Source organism: Malus sylvestris, chromosome 6 (genome assembly GCF_916048215.2).
Source record: "Malus sylvestris chromosome 6, drMalSylv7.2, whole genome shotgun sequence".
Classification (NCBI taxonomy): domain Eukaryota; kingdom Viridiplantae; phylum Streptophyta; class Magnoliopsida; order Rosales; family Rosaceae; genus Malus; species Malus sylvestris.
The window spans coordinates 4,220,430-4,234,233 of record NC_062265.1 but is presented as its reverse complement, the minus strand read 5'-3'; positions in this window follow the sequence as shown (position 1 = coordinate 4,234,233).

Here is a 13,804-nt window from a genome sequence, read left to right as displayed (position 1 = left end):
GATTTTCAAAATATCATGAATGAAATATTTAACCAGTACAGTCACTTCTCAATTGCTTATATTGACGATGTTCTGATTTATTCTAAATCGATAGATGAGCATTGGAAACACTTAAATATGTTTGCTAGGATAATTAAGTCAAATGGATTAGTTGTCCCAGCAACCAAACTTCAATTTTTCCAAACCAAAATTAGGGTTTTAGGATACAATATCCACCAGTCAACCATTCAGCCAATAGATAGAGTAATTCAGTTTGCAGATAAATTCCTAGATGAAATTACTGACAAAACCCAATTACAGAGATTTCTAGGATCTTTAAGTTATGTTGCAGAATTTTATCCACATCTTAGGCAACAATGCAAACATTTGTTTGATCGTCTAAAAGAAAATCCCTTATCATGGTCTAATATTCATACTTCCATAGTCAAACAGATCAAGTCACATGTTAAGACATTATCCTGTCTTGGCATTCCAACTCCTAATTCATTCAAGATCGTTGAAACTGATGCCTCTAGAATTGGTTACGTGAGTATTCTCAAATTGTCAATTTCTTCTAGATCTCCTAAACAAATTGTTTATTTTCATTCAAGAGTATGAAATCTACCACAAAGTAATTATTGTACTATTAAGAAAAAAAATATTATTTATAGTATTATGTATTAGTAAATTTTCAGATGATTTATTAAATCAAAAGTTTTTAGTCAGAGTCGATTATAAATCCGCAAAACATGTTTTACAAAAAGATATTCAAAACATAGCATCAAAACAGATTTTTGCACGATGACAAGCTATATTAAGTATTTTTTATTTTGAAATTAAATGCATCAAAGGTAGTCAAAATTGCATCTCTGATTTCCTAATCAGAGAATTTTTGTAGAGGAAAAATGACAGGTAGAAGACATGATCAGATGAGGCTTCTCTGATCAAAGCCAAGTAAGTGGTGATTGAGTTATCATCTTTATAATCACTACATTGCATCAAAACATATTTTTGTACGATGGCAAGCTATATTAAGTATTTTTTTATTTTGAAATCGAATACATCAAAGGTAGTTAAAATTGCATTCCTGATTTCCTAACCAGAGAATTTCTGAAGGGGAAGAATGACAGCAAGAAGACCTGATCAGAGCCAAGTAAGTGGTGATTGAGTTATCATCTTTATAATCACTACATTCTGTTCATCCTTCAGTTTTCATTTATAGTTGGTCTAATTTGTTGACCTTCTAAGTAGGATTGTTTACTCTCAACCCAAACAGTAAGGCGTGTTTCAAATAATAAGTCCAAAGGATTGGCATGAGCGGATCGCATGAGCGAAGAGAGAGTTTAGCAGAAGGTAAAGCCAATAAGATTTCTCTATATTGAAAACCTGCATTTTGAGCATTATGAGTTGATTGTTTAGATCTAATTCAATGGCCAGCACTAGCTCTAGATCCAGTTTAAGTAGAATTCCAGACATAGTAAATGAAGAACAAAAATTAGAATTTCAAACAGATGATAGTGTCGACTTTGGAGATTGGAATATCCCCAAGGTTTCTAGTAAAAACATTTACAAAAAGAAATGGTCAGTAATCTCTTTTAGAAGTGAAAATCACGTCAAAACAGTTGAAAAATCTTATGCTCTTAGTAAAAAACATGAAACTTGTCAGTTGTTCACACCAAAACAAATTAAAACCCATAGAAAAGATGGTTACAATTACATTCACATAGGTCTAGTCTAAATAGCAGTCGAGCACTTAACAAGAAGAGACTTCAATACCTCTATTTTGTTATGCCTCTGAGATGCAACATTCATTGACTTCGGTGATAGCATTCTTGGGATGATTGAGTCAAGTCTTTACAACGGACCAATTCATTTTGATTGTTTCCCAGATCTCATGATAAAGTCTTTCAGATCCCTACATGCTAAAATCATTCACATTACGCATCAAAACTTTAGGGTACCAAGTTCTTGAAGGAGTCCAACCATTAATTTTTAGAGTTTACTGCAAAGTTACAGGAATAAACATGAATTTCCAAGCCTGAGTTAAAAGTCCTAGAGACCACACACCCTTGATACAAACCCATCAAGAAAATGCCAACATCACCAAGAACTATCAAATGGTCAGATATCAGTCTACCTTAAGATTGGTGATTGATCAATGAAAGCAAACCATGAAGCATACAAAATAGCTTAGTCAACCTAGACAACATAGAATAATATTTTGACGGAACAATTAAAATCAACTTCAACCGTTTAGCCAGAAAATCTAGTGTCCACTTACACGAGTTGGCCCAGTCACACAAATCTTTAGAGCCAGATTGAAACACTTTTTCTGGATCCACATCAACCGATATGGTGGGTCGAGATCGAGATTTAATCAATTCCTCGGTCAATAAGAAATTAAAATCAGTAGAAACTAGCTCAGTAGTTACTTAACAAGAATGAATTAATGATTTGATCAACATGAAGTTAAAATCAGTAGAAACAACCTCTTAGGTCACTCATCCACGATACCAACCTAACACCCAAAATCAAGGAGAACAAACCTCTCCAACAAAATTTGATTTCGAAGCAAATCAAGTCAACCACCAACTGCTAGTCCTAAACAAACCATTCAAAATTCGATGGAAGAAACTCAATGCTGACATCGAAGCAATAGAAAACATTCCCAAAAGAAACACCTTTAGGGAAAAATATACAAAAGAACAAAAATTGGACATTACAGTAAATGGACCAATTTCATGAAAAAAACATAGATTTGAAGTATTTTTCTTCAATTTTGTTAAAAAATATTATGAGTCTGAAAAGAAATTAGAAGTTATCACCAATGAAAATTGGCTTAAAGAAGACAAAACCATAGTCTCTTCTAGTCACCCTCCACAAGAAACAATTTTAATTATAGTTGCAAACACACGTGTACCAGCCACCCCTTTCAAACTTCCCAAAGAAGATGCAGGAGTCAAGCCAATCATTGAACAAAATAATTTCACAAACCAGAGTCTACACACCATAGGAAAACAACTAGATAAAATAGAAACCAAAATAGATAGACTTTCACATTTCAAACCAACAATTAAGGAAAAACCCTTAGTCAACTTCCCAGAAGCCTCATCTAGTACAACAGCCTTGAAAACAATCTCCATAAGTCAAAAAATAGATCAAATGTTACAAGAGTTAAAACAAGAAAAAACAGTCAATGTTTTACAATACTCAGATGAATCTCAACTAGAAACAACTTTTGTAATATGGGATTCAGAAGGTGAGAGTGAAACAAATTCTATTAGAAAAGTAGAAGAAACTTTTCAAAATCTTGAACTAAAACGCATCACAAACAAAAGATTCAACCCGACAACTCTTACCAAAAATTGGTATCCAAGGCCAACACCTCAAGATATTCAATTTGAGGAAAGAAACATCCAAAACCAATTCGCAGTCTCGACTGATAAACTCTATGAATGGAACATAGATGGATTATCAGAACAAGAACTTTTGAACAAATTACAACACATCTTCATGGTTGCTAATAGTTATATTACCAATCATAACCTCTGTCAAACCCAAGTTGTCGACCTTTTGGTCACTGGATTTACAAGAATGCTTGATTCCTGGTTGGAAAAACATCTTATTGAACAATCCAGAAATGAAATAAAAAAATGCAGTCAAAAGAGATGAAGAAGGAACTCCTATTTTCGATGAACGTATTCGAAGAGGAGTCCCAGATGCGGTCAACACATTACTTTTCACTATCATAGAACATTTCATTAGGACACCTAGTAATGTCACATCGAAGATTCATGACCAACTCATTAACTTAAGATGTCTAACCCTAAACGATTTTAGGTGGTACAAAGATGATTTCGTGGCTACAGTCATACTTAGAGAAGATAGTAATCAACCATTTTGGAAGGAAAATTTCATTAATGGATTACCAAATCTATTTGCCCATAAAATCAGAAACGTTTTAGTTAATGAAGAAGGTATCATACCATATCATACCCTTAAATATGGAAATATTATTAATACTATCCAGAAAGAAGGATTGAAAATGTGTATTGATATGAAAATTACAAAACAAGTCAATAGCCAAATACAAATTAGGAACATTTTGTGAACAATACGGATTACCTCTTATTGCTCCATCCAACAAAAAGAAAAAATCAAAACCCTACAATAGATACCGAAATAGGCACTCCAGTAGGAGACACCCCAAACATAACAAATTCAAAAATAAGAATTTTGAAACAAATAAATTTTACAAGAAACCCAAGTTCAACAAGTGGAAGAGGAAACCCTCAGGAAAACTCCACTCCAAAAATCAAGAACAAAAAGAGAATTGCTACCAGTGTGGCAAATTCGGTCATTATGCAAACAAATGTAGAGTCAAGAAAACAATCAATCAGTTGAAAATCTCTGAGGAAGTGAAGACTCAGCTAATCCAAGTTTTAGAATTAAGAGACACAGACCATAGTCAATCTGAAGACGATTTAGATTTTAATTCATCCTCTTCCAGTAATTTCTCAAGTAGTCTTTCATCCCCAACATTAAGATAGGATGCACAGATGCTTGTTGTAAAAAGATTTCAGTTTTCAATAAACAAGAAGATCTTCTTATCGAGTTAATCAACAAAGTATATGACATTGAATTAAAGTCATTTTATTTAAAGAAACTTAAGAAGTTAGTCTCATCTGAAGAAGCCAGTACTAGTCAACCTTAGGTAGCCCCAAAAAATTGTCTTAGCACAACCCTGGAAAGCTTTAATAAGGCTAAAAAAAGAAATTACGGTCAAAGACCTACAAAGGGAAGTCAACAAAATTAAGGAAGAAATTAAGTCCTTAAAATCATAAAACATAGAAATCCGCTCACACCTCAGTAGTATCTAAATACAAGCATTTCTTAGCAATAATGATGAAGAACACAATAGTTCTTCCTCCGACCAAGAATCAGAATCCAAGTCCATAGAAAATCCAACAGAAAACCTAGTTTTAGGTTACTACAAAAAATTCGGATCCAGAAATGGTTTTCTAAAATAAAAATAATAATTGAAGACTTCCAGTTAGAAACAATTGCCTTAATTGACTTAGGTGCGGACTAGAATTGTATTTAAGAAGGTTTAATTCCCACTAAGTATTTTCATAAATCAACAAAAATCCTTAGTGCAACAAACCAGTCCCTAATGCAATTAAAATATGAAATTCCAAAAATTCATCTTTGTCAAAACAATGTTTGTTTTAAAACCCCATTCGTTTGAATAAAAAACATTTCAGACCCAGTCATTCTAGGGCTTCCCTTCATAGCTCTCATGTATCCTTTTAAGGTACACCATAACCATATAACTACCAGATTATTAGGACAAAAAATCACATTTGAATTTTGCACGGAAACAGATCTAAAAAAATTAAGACAATTACAAAAAGATAGTATCTCAAAAACCATCAGTCTAGTCACCAAAAAGTCACAACAAATTAATTTCTTAAAAGAAGAAATTAATTACAAAAGAATTGAAGAACAATTAACAAACAAATCTTTGTTACAAAACATTGACAACTTTCAAAAGAAACTTGTTAATGAAATTTGTTCTAACATTCCCACTGCTTTCTGGCACAGAAAGCAACACATTGTTAAACTTCCTTACAATAAGGAATTTGATGAAAAGAAAATACCAACAAAAGTCAGGCCAATTCAGAAAAGCCAAGAAGTCATGGAATTCGGCAAAACAAAAATTCAAGAACTTCTCAATAAAGGAATAATCAGGAAAAGTAAATCACCATGGTCTTATCCTGCTTTTTATGTCCAAAAAACACTAAATTAGAAAGAGGAACTCCTAGGTTAGTCATTAATTACAAACTTCTTAATGAAGTCTTGGAATGGATACGATATCCAATTCCTAACAAAAGAGATTTAATTAAAAGACTCAGTCAAGCTGTAAACTTCTCAAAGTTCGACATGAAGTCTGGATTTTGGCAGATTCAAATTCATGAGGATGATAAATACAAAACTGCATTTTTCACTCCCTTCAGTCATTATGAATGGAATGTAATGCCACTCGGCCTTAAAAACACACCTACCGAATTTCAGAACATCATGAATGAAATATTTAATCAATACAATCATTTCTCAATTGTTTATATTGACGATGTTATCATTTATTTCAAATCGATATATGAGCATTCAAAACACAAATATGTTTGCTAGGATAATTAAGTCAAATGGATTAGTTGTCTTAGCAACCAAAATTAAGTTATTCCAGACCAAAATTAGGTTTTTAGGATACAATATCCACAAGTCAACCATTCAGCCAATAGATAGAATAATTCAGTTTGCAGATAAATTCCTCGATGAAATTACTGATAAAACCCAATTACAGAGATTTCTAGGATCTTTAAATTATGTTGCAGAATTTTATCCACATCTTAGGCAACAATGCAAACTTTTGTTTGATTGTCTAAAAGAAAATCCCTTATCATGGTCTAATACTCATACTTCCATAGTCAAACAGATCAAGTCACATGTTAAGACGTTACCCTGTCTTGGCATTCCAATTCTTAATTCATTCAAGATCGTTGAAATTGATGCCTCTAAAATTGGATATGAGAGTATTCTCAAATAGTCAATTTCTTCCGGATCTCCTGAACAAATTGTTCGTTTCCATTCAGGAGTATGAAATCTAGCACAAAGTAATTATAGTACTATTAAGAAAGAAATGTTATCTATAGTATTATGTATTAGTAAATTTCAAGATAATTTATTAAATCAAAAGTTTTTAGTCAGAGTTGATTGTAAATTTGCAGAACATGTTTTACAAAAGGATGTTCAAAACATTGCATCATAACAGATTTTTGCATGATTTTTATTTTGAAATTGAAAACATCAAAGGTAGTCAAAATTGCATCCCAGATTTCCTAACCAGAGAATTTCTGCAGGGGAAGAATGACAACAAGAAGACATGATCATCGGAGGCTTCCAGCCACTCTACCACCACCACCAGTAAAACAAGACTCAAGCCTAGATTCTTCATCGACCTTAACCATTACGAACCGTTTCACTCCCTTAGGTTCCATAACAAGAAACCTTAGGCCAAATTACCAGTCACCACATCCCAATTACCAAACGACATTAGTCAGTCAATATGATCCTTATTCAACCATGACATACCAATCATCATCATCCCAACTAGTCAGTTATAATAAACATCACTGTATGTCAAGAAAACTCTTAGTGAATATCTTTTTAGCATCATTTTCAATCTCAATCAGGAACAAGCACCAAATAAATTAGCCAAAACCATCTTTCCACCTAATTTCCATTATAACCCTACAACACCACACAAAATACTGAAATATTATCAAGCCATTCTCAGCGAAACAGAGTCCATCTCTATCAAACCACTTTACAACAAAACCATGAAACAAATTTCTATACCATTCTCTTTACATTAGCCGGTTCTTAACCGAAACAGATTGGGGAATCTCCTTATACAAAACCAAACCTCTTCACACCCAATATATCCAGTTACCTAATATTCACTATAATTAATTTGATTACATTGATGCATAGACTAACATTTTCCTCCATTAGACAGAAGACTTTAGTCATTCATGGTTCATTAATTTTGACAAGAGTTTTAGGTTGAACTTTCCTGCATGGTTCCCAAAATGGTGGTCAATCCATGGCCCAACAGTCAATCTCCTATCAGAAGAACTTATGCACGTACTCTCCGCCAGTTTTCAACAAAAATTTGACAAAAGCAGATTCAACTACAGAATTACACTTCTCCTAATATCCATGGCCAAATACAAAATCCTGTGGATCTTGAAGTGGAATAATGAATTTGAAATCGGTGAAGTCAACAGAGTCAGATCAATCAAGTTGTAGGTTAAATTCAACCATCAGAAGGTCATCAATTTGGTTCTCTTTGAATTCCCATTACTTCATCTCTAGTCATCCCAGCGCAAACAGTTATGCCAGCTATTCCAACTCAATCATTATCGGACATTAGTCCATCCTCATCCCTAAAAGCAATAGTCAAGTCTCCCAAATCGTTAGGCTCAAAGAAGAATAAAGCCACTCAGCTCCAAGATTTAGCACAACAATTACTTACAGAAGCAGTAATGCTCCGCACTGAAGAAGAAGAAGAAGAAGCTTCAAACTCCGAATCTTCAGATGCGTCCTCACATCAATCAGCCAATTCGATAAGTCAAAAAACACAGTCAGCCAAGTGGGTCGACTACCAGGATTCGCAAGACCCTTTTGCATAAGGCCATGTGAACACAGTTAATTACCATGTGAAAATTTAGTCCTATTTCCAAGTCACCATGTGAAATGTTCAGACAATATTTGTATCAATAATTTCGACAAAGCATGGAATCATTCAGTCATTTGCACATACCACAGTAAAAGCATCAATTATTCCAACAAGTTCACTATTCATCAACAATAAAAGCAAATCATTATCCATCCCGTACTTCAACAGTAAAGCAATCAATCATCCAAGTCTCTTTTCCAAGTCTTTATGGAGAGGACTCAGAGAAAGAAAACATCAAGTTAATTTCTATATCTTTTCTTAGTCAAAATTTCTTTGGGTTCACATTGTATTCAAAGAAAAGCATATTGTAATCAACTTAAATTCTCAAATGTCAAGGATGCTTGCGTGCACCAATATCCTTTTCACTAGTCAATTTATTATTTGTTAACTCAATCGTCAGTAAATTAATTGTAAGTCCCAATGTAAGTTTTGCAATAAAACTTATTTTCAAATTATAATTGCATCATTATTTTCATCATCAATATTTTCATAACTACTTATTTTGAATGACATAAAATTCTTACTCACAATCAATTCATCGTGTTGATGCACAAAATCAGTGAGGACTTTGGTACAACAGAAAGTGTTAAGTTTGTGACCTTCACTAGATTGCTCCGGTCATTAGTGTGGATAAGTATGTAAATGGATAGAGATAGGGAAGCAAACACAAGATGTACGTGGTTCACCCAGATTGGCTACGTCCACAAAGTAGATGAGTTCTCATTAATTGTGAAAGGTTTACACAAGTACATAGGTTCAAACTCTCCTTTAGTGAGTACAAGTGAATGATTTAGTACAAATGACATTAGGAAATATTGTGAGAGAATGATCTTTATTTATAGAATAAAGTTTCTAGTTTCATTCTGACATTGACATGTGTCGTGTTGTGATTGGCTTCTGATGTTGACACGTGTCGTGTTATGATTGGCTTCTGATGTCGACACGTGTCGCGTTATGATTGGCCTTCTGGTTGGAGGGAAACTCTTCTGGGTCCTTGACGGTATAACGTTGACCGGTGCTCAGTAGTTTTGGGATTGGTTAAGTATGGTACAAACAGTGTTCTCCTAAGTTCCCGAGTAAGGGAAGCTCCTTAGTTGGGGACTTGCAAGATCGAAGCTATTGAGTAATCATGAAACTTCTAAGTACCGAAGTGTGGTCTCATTTTCACTTGCCTTATCTGTCTCATATGTAGATGTGACATCTTCTCTGGAAGAACTTTTCCTCCATCTAGGGGTGGTATCTTTAACCGATGAAGATGCACAAGGTAATGTATCAATTTCACTTAAAGCTTACTTGTAGTTTCAGGCTTGGCCAAGTGCTATACAAACTCTATTGTAGGAGTCCCCCAAGTCGCCGAGCTAGGAGATTTACCAAAGGAGGTAACAGACAAGGTAAGTAATCAGATTTCCAAGCAAGCAACCTAGATCGGAGGTTTGACTTCGGCTTCCAGTTGATTGTTCTCCTTCTCCTTGTGTCGTAAACAGCAACAAGGATAAGGAGAAGCAATTGGAGAAGAGATGATATGAGATACTTTTGCTTTTGAAGAAGTAACTTTCCACAAACTTATTCTTGAACTGGGCTAAAGGGTTTTCTGGTTTCCTTTAGAGTATAAGGCCAACTCAAGAATTTGAGGGTCAAAACAAGTCCATCAAATCTAGAGCACGTTCTACCCTGATGATATGGGATACTTTTGCTGTTGACAAAGTAGTGGATGTATCGGCACGTGTTCTGTTACGCTTGTCTCCACATGCTTCCTTATATCCTTCTCACTTGCCCTATCTGTTCCTCAGGTAGATGTGGTATCTTCTCTAGAAGCATAAGATGTTGAAGATGAGTACTCGAGAGCAATGCCAGGTAAGTAATCAAGCAAGGGGTTCCAGGCAGTCAGTTCCTGATTGGAAGCTTGATTCCAAGTGCTGACTGATTGCTCTCTTTTTCCTTGTCTTGCAGGTAAGAACAAGGCCAAAGGAAAAGACAAGGAAAAAGCATGATATGGGATACTCTTGCTTTTAACCCTGATGATATGAAATACTCTTGCTCTAGTGTGGCTTGTTTGCAGACGTATTATCGGGAGGAAAAGAAGCTGAGTATTTCGAGAGACTCTGCTGAGAGTGCCCTCTAGAATGTGAAGAAAAGTTGAGCATTTTTTTTATTTGCAGGTCTGCCTGGCTATGGAGGATGGAGGTCAACATATATAGGAGTCTCCCTAACAACAAGTAGTAGTGTTATTCCTTTACCCTTCTTGGTCATAGCAATGTAGTGGGAGCTGCAAGCTTCACGTGTTTTAACTTTGTCAGAGCACTTTGAAAAAGTGGTCTGTGGTATCTGGAAAGCTGATGTTACGTGTGAAGATTGCAGACAAGCTTTATCCAAGGAAATCTGGCTCTCGAAGTTCGAAGAACGGTGCCTTTTTGGTTTTTGAATAAGCAATCCTGTCAGGGATCTGGCTCTCGAGATACAGAGAATGGTGCCTCTTCGATTTTTGAGAAAGCAATCCTGTTGGGAGTCTGACTCTTGAGATTCGGAGAGCAGTGTCTCTTCGATTTTTGAGAAAGTAATCCTGTTGGGAGTCTAGCTTTCGAGATTCGAAGGGCGGTGCCTCTTTGTTTTTTGAGCACATAATCCTGTTGGGAGTCTGGCTCTCGAGATTCAGAAAGCAGTGCCTTTTGATTTTTGAGAAAGCAATTATGTTGGGAGTCTGTCTTGAGATTCAGAGAGCAGCGTCTCTTCAATTTTTGAGAAAGTAATCATGTTGGGACTGGCTCTCAAGATTCGGAAAGCAGTGTCTCTTCGATTTTTTAGAACGTAATCTTGTTTGGAGTCTGGCTCTCGAGATTCGGAGGGCGGTGCCTCTTCAATTTTTGAGCACGTAATCCTGTTGGGAGTCTGGTTTTCGAGATTCGGATAGCAGTGTCTCTTCGATTTTTGAGCAAGCAATCTTGTTGGCAGTGTTTTCTCGAATGTGAGTAAAGGTTGGGCATTTTTACCAGTCTACCTTGCCACGGAGCACGAAGGTTGACACACATTGGGACTTTCTAGTTATTAAGCAGTGGTGCTGTTCCTTTACCCTTGTGGGTAATAGTAGGGTAGCTGGACCTTCAAAATTTATGTGTCTAAACTTTGTCAGAGATTTTTGACAAAGTTATATGTGGTACCCAAGAAGCTGATGTTGCGTGTGGAAAGTGGTGCCTCTTCAATTTTTGAACAAACGGCCCTGTTGCCCTTTCTTTTACAAGGGCACCAATTGTGTGCAAGAAGTACATTCAGAGAGTTATTGCTTGTAGGAATTTTCCCCTTACTTCAGAGATTTATTGCACCTCATTTCTCCTTTATCATTTCTGAGAATGTCTAGCCCATCTGACCGTCGTTTTGACTTGAACTTTGGTGAAGAGGCAGCCATGCCTTCTCAAGACAACATATGGTGCCCATCCTTCTTATCCCCTACTGGTCCTCTTACCATTGGGGACTCTGTGATGAAGAATGATATGACCGCTGCGGTGGTGGCCAGGAACCTTCTCACTCCCAAAGATAACAGACTACTTTCCAAACGGTCTGATGAGTTAGATGTTAAGGATTCTCTGGCTCTCAGTGTTTAGTGTGCAGGTTATGTATTTAATATGGCCCAACGCTTATTTGCTCAAACCCGCCAAGTTAAATCATTGGCGGCTGAAGTGATAAGTCTCAAACAGGAAATCAGAGGGCTCAAGCATGAGATTAAACAGTTGCACAGGCTCGCACATGACTATGCTACAAACATGAAGAGGAAGCTCGACCAGCTACAGGAATTTGATGGTCAGATTTTACTTGATCATTAGAGATTTATGGGTTTGTTCCAAAGGCATTTATTGCCTTCGTCTTCTGGGGCTGTACTGCGTAATGAAGCTCCAAATGATCGACCTTCGGTGCCTCCTCATTCTGGGGAACTGCCTAGTACTGAGGCTTCGAATAATCACCCTCTGGTGCCTCCACTTTTTGGGGCTCTGCCGACTGCTGAGACTTCTCCTGAGCAACCTTTGTGAAGGCTCCCTCTTGTTTGTTTATTTTGATTCATGTATATGTACATATTTGTAACTTATTTGAGATATCAATAAACAAGCTTTGCTTCATTTCAACGTATTGTGTTAAATACACCAAGGTTTTCTTCACTAAGTTCTTTGAATTTTTCCTTTTATTGAAGCTTGTATGTTGAAGCTTTGTGAGTGAAACATGTAGGTTTAGGTAGTGCTCCCTTAATTTTCCGAGTGAGAAAAACTTCTCATTTGGAAACTTGAAAAATCCAAGTCACTGAGTGGTCGTGAGACTTCCGAGTATCAAGGTGCAGTAACATATGGTAGGAGTCCCCCAAGTTTCCGGTCGAGGGAGTTGACGAATGAGGCATTTCCTTTCTAAGTGGTAGCCCAAAAATCCTTCTTCATAAATATTTGTTATGAAAGTTGTTAGGCCTAAAGAAGAGGAGGCCTAGACAATTTTTTTTTTTCGAAATTTTTTTTTTCGAATTTTTTTTTTTTTGAATTTTGGAATTTTGGAATTTTTGAATTTTGGAATTTTGAAAAAAAAAAAAATATATATATATATATATATATTTATGTGTGTGTATATATATATATATATATATATATATTTTAAAGCTTTGTATGTGAAGCTTTGGTGTTGAAGCTTTGGAGGTGAAGCTTTGAGGTTGAAGCTTTGTTGGGTACCATGAATTGATTTTGCTTCACACTATCTTGATTAAGATAGTGTGAAGCTTTTGTAGGTGAAGCTTTTGTGTTGAAACTTTTGTGGGTGAAGCTTTTGTTGGTGAAGCTTTTCTTGGTAAAGCTTTTGTGGGTGAAGCTTTTGTGGTGGGGGAAGCTTTTGTGGTGGGGGAAGCTTTTGTGGGTGAATCTTTTGTGGTGGGGGAAGCTTTTGTGGGAAAGCTTTTGTTGGTGAAGCTTTTGTGGTGGGGGAAGCTTTTATGGGTGAAGCTTTTGTTGGTGAAGCTTTTAAGCTTTTGTGGTAGGTGAAGCTTTTGTTGGTGATGCTTTTATGGGTGAAGCTTTTGTAGGTGAAGCTTTTATGGGTGAAGCTTTTGTAGGTGAAGCTTTTATGGGTGAAGCTTTTGTAGGTGAAGCTTTAGAGTTGAAGCTTTGTAGGTGAAGCTTTGGATTTGAAGCTTTTGTTGGGTACCATGAATTGATTTTGCTTCACACTATCTTGATCAAGATAGTGTGAAGCTTTTGTAGGTGAAGCTTTTGTGGGTAAAGCTTTGGAGTTGAAGCTTTTGTTGGGTACCATGAATTGATTTTGCTTCACACTATCTTGATCAAGATAGTGTGAAGCTTTTGAGAATTTGTAGTTGTCCTCCATTGATGAAGCTTTTGTTAGCACCATAAATTGGTTTTGCTTCACATTGTCTTGATCAAGAGTGTGTGAAGCTTTTGAGAATTATCGTTAAACTCCTTTGATGAAGCTCTTGTTGGCACCATAAATTGGTTTTGCTTCACACTGTCTTGATCAAGACTGTGTGAAGCTTTTGAGAATTGT